The sequence below is a fragment of the Pipra filicauda genome, unplaced genomic scaffold (genome assembly GCF_003945595.2).
Source record: "Pipra filicauda isolate LSUMZ 115617 unplaced genomic scaffold, ASM394559v2 scaffold559_size304462_pilon, whole genome shotgun sequence".
Classification (NCBI taxonomy): domain Eukaryota; kingdom Metazoa; phylum Chordata; class Aves; order Passeriformes; family Pipridae; genus Pipra; species Pipra filicauda.
The window spans coordinates 172287-176424 of record NW_024104708.1 but is presented as its reverse complement, the minus strand read 5'-3'; positions in this window follow the sequence as shown (position 1 = coordinate 176424).

The following is a 4138-nucleotide window of genomic DNA, read 5'->3' as shown; positions in this document are numbered from 1 at the left end:
GTCTTATTTTCATTTTCTTTAACAAAATAAATAGACACAATCTTTCTTCTCATTGATTATATTTCTCATGTCACAGGTTTGACTTCTATGCCATAGTGTTAATCTGTTTGTTCTTTGAACTTCCTCCCAATTTTAAGTGCTACCAGTATTCAAGCACATTCATTATTTACATTTTTATATTACCTCAGCTCAGTAATATTAGGACCACAAAGTCCAAGTAATCGTAACTGAACTCAATTTACATTACTATATAAATCCTGTTTTGTATTACCACTCAAGTAGCACCTTAACCTTCCAGCTTCCCACAGAAATTTCGCAGAATACAGTAAAGGGGCATTGTGGCTTACAAAAAGTTTTATAGGGGTAACTAATGTGAAGGACAACTAAATTCTTCCAAATCTTCCTGCAGTCTGGTGTCTTTCTACTCATAACAGATCAACAAAGAAATAGTAAAATGGTCAAAAAGTAGATATGATATTATAAAGGAATGCAGTTTTAAGAGAGTATTTACTGTTCTAGTTATATATGTGTGAACATACCATGGCAAAATAATAAGAGAGTAAACTTCCTTCTTGCCATCAGACTGACAATGAAGAAGGCTTTAAAATCTGTGTTGGTCAAAATAGAATAGTTGATAGATGTAAATTTTACCTGGATGAGTAAATTAAATGCATCCGGGAACGTTCCCCATTGATGAGTTCAACTAATACAGAACTGCAGCATCTGTGATGATAATTTATTTTAGTCTGAGAAAGTGAGTGACAATGTGCAAACCTATAATAAGAAAGAAATCTGGAATATTCTAGTTTCATATATATATATGAATTATTTAGAAGAGGATAGGTTTGTCTGGGTCAGATGTATTTTACTTATCACTCTTTGATTTAATTTTAGGTGTACCTCTACTTGCATTTGCATGGCAGAATTTGTGAAGACCTTCCATTTATACCAATAGCATTTTAGAAACATTTAAACATATAGACTTACAAAACTGTAAGAAAGAAATATACTCTATTCCTAGAGTGATCTATGTCACAGAATAGGAAACAAAGCATAAATGCATAAACGGGTAGTTTTAAGACATCAAAAATTTCTCCAACATGGGAGTTAGACATTATTACTGTTCTTGAATTCGAAACAATGACTCAGTCAGCCTGTTCGCAAGTTCAGGCTAACCTCAATGGACTTTTAAATTGACTGGTAGCTCCTTTTTGAACAGCACATATCTCAAGATACCTGAACTTAGGTATTGCTGTTAGCGCTCCAAACTGAATAGCTAGAAACTCAGCTATTGCTTAAATATCAGATCCATACAGAAACAACACAAGGTATTGCCTAGGACCACAGGGAAACCTATCACTCCTGCGTTCAGAGCATTCCTAATGTACAGTGACAGCCTTGAGTTCAGCAAGACACACAGCAATCACAATCACTTTACAAAGTACATATATTGGCACTGTCACCACCAGCTAACTTTCATACAGTGGTCTATCCTTGACATTAGTTACCCAGCAAGGTAGGGAACAAAGATTTGTAATCCTCCACAGAATTGCAATATGTAGCCAAACACTAAGATCTCATTCTCTAGATGGTCTAGATACTCTCAGCTGAAGCTGCCCCATTTAGAGATTCAAATTTCAAGTCAATGTCCTGGCAGGATGCGTTGTAGATATGTGCTCCGGTTTCACAAAAAGAACTGAATAAAAGAAGATTTGGACCGAGAATATAATGAAGGAATTTTGTCCCCAAATATATACCGCTTACTCAACTGAATGATCTAAATATTTCCCTAAATCTATTTCAGTATGACTGAATGAAGTGGCACTCTCAGAAGGATACCATCTAGTCTAAAAATATCTAGAGATCTCTAGTATTCAACATGCAAGCATACATTTAAGGAAATTTAAGGACAGAAGAACAAAACCATAGTTGTGTTTAACCTACAAACACATGAATGCATGCTCAGAGAGTGAAATCACTAGCTAGAACATTGCATGGAAATACCTCTGCTGCTTGGTATAATCTAGCAATGACTTTTCAAGCTAACCTCTTGGGGAATGCTCATGTAGGATTTACAACATGGTTCAGCTGAAAAGATTGGAAGCTGTATGGATTTGTGAAGTTGCATGATGATGTTAATATTGCAAAACTTCGTCAGTGAGAGACATTGAACCCTTGTCTACAGAGCTCCAAACTCACTTCCCAAATATTGAAGGATATCAAAGATAAATATATGATTCATTTTTAAGTTTTAATGTTTTCCCCTACATTTTCATCCCTTAAAATATCTAGAAATAATGTTGAAAGGCATATTCTATTTTTCAGTGTAGGTAAAAATGTCATTTTTACATTTTATGTTTAAAAATTCAGACTATTCCATAAGAGAGGTGATGTCTATAGAGATTCTCTTTTCCGTTCAGAGTTCTCTTAAAAATGTGAAGCCAAGCTGCAATAGTTTTGTAGCAGATGTGTTTCACAATCTAGGAATTCTTTCTGCAAGTTTCAATCTATTAAACATCTCCAACAACTGTAAAAATATTTCCTTCCCTTTGAGTAGCTTGTTTTAAAGTTTTATTAAAGGATTAGCAGGAGAGTGGGAATAAAAAATACATTAGACCAGAATGGCTAGAAATCTCCTCAGTTTTCAATTTTTCATTGTGCAATTTTTGCATAATAGTATAATTTTTGCATAATAATAATATTAATTAGAGATGCCAAATTCTTCTTTTTTACTGCAAGTTCTTCATTTAAGATGTGGCTATAGTAACAGGATATCCTGATTTTTATGGCCCGAAGATATCTATGGAGTTTGAATTATTAATACTTCTCCAGTTCGGGGGAAAGTGTTTACCTTTTCCATAATGCTTTTAATTCTGAGTTAGAAACAGTACAGACTCCTGCATAGATTACTTATATATACCAAAAAAACCCTCAAATTTTTGCCTCCCTGGACTTTAAAAACCTTTTTCATGAGATTACTTTGAAATAGATTTGGATCCCTTGAGTTTTGACTTAATAAACCTAGTTCCTTGAAAGCTGTTAGGAAAAAGGTGAAACCCAAAATGAAACTCAATTATTAAGTTTTATAGATTGCTTATGAGGTCACCAGCACTTGCTTTTCCAACAAATCAGCACCTGTTGTTACCTGTTTTGTTTCCAAGCCAAAAATAGTCCTAAAGTACAAAGTCGGTCCTAGAAAGCCTCTGAGTACTTAAGAGCAGGAAGAGACTTGAAGATGTAATAAAAGCTTTGCATAATCCAAAAAAAAATCTGTAAAACATTCCTTGATTCACCCCCTCTCCCCCTCCCCAGTTTTCACAATAAACTAGGAGAGCTTCATAACTTTTTAGCTTTTTTCCAGAAACTTCACAAAATCACGGAATTTTTAAGGTCAGAAGCGACCTCTGGTGATCACCTAGTCCAAACCACTTACTAAGGCAGGGTCACCTAGAGTAAGTTACACAGGAACACACCGAGGTGGAACACATCTCATACTTATGGACCTGTTCCATGTGTATATAATTTTTATGCAATTTAACAATATTTTCTTTTAATTTATTAAAAATGGGACTTTTAAATTTTATTGCTAAATGAATCAGCAATGAGTAAAAAGTTCTCATCACTGAATTCTGAAATATTTTGCATTCAGTTTGTCTTAGAACAAAGACTGTTGAAAGTACAGGCACAGAATTTAGGATGAAAGAGACATGTGCGAGATTTATTTAATATGAAACTAATCTGGAAAATATAATCCAGGAGTTCACAGAATGTGCTCCAGCTGCATAAGGATGTAGAATCATAAAATAAAATGATAGAATCATAAAGATTGGAAAAGACCTCCAAGATCATCTGATTTAAGATTTAAAACATACAGTCTCTGAGTGACTATACCATGTTAGTCTGATATTAAACCAAAAATGATTTACAGTGTGACTGTCAGGTCATCAGTATCAACAGATTTATTCCTCTGATTTGTTCCTGTCTACGCCAATGTGATGTGATGTAGACTTAAATTATCACTAAGGCTAATCAAAAATAACTAAAAATTAAAAAAAAAAAAAAAATAAAATGGTGGTAATAACCATAATAGTACCAATAAAAATGTTACATATACATCACTATTTAAAAAGAAGAAAAC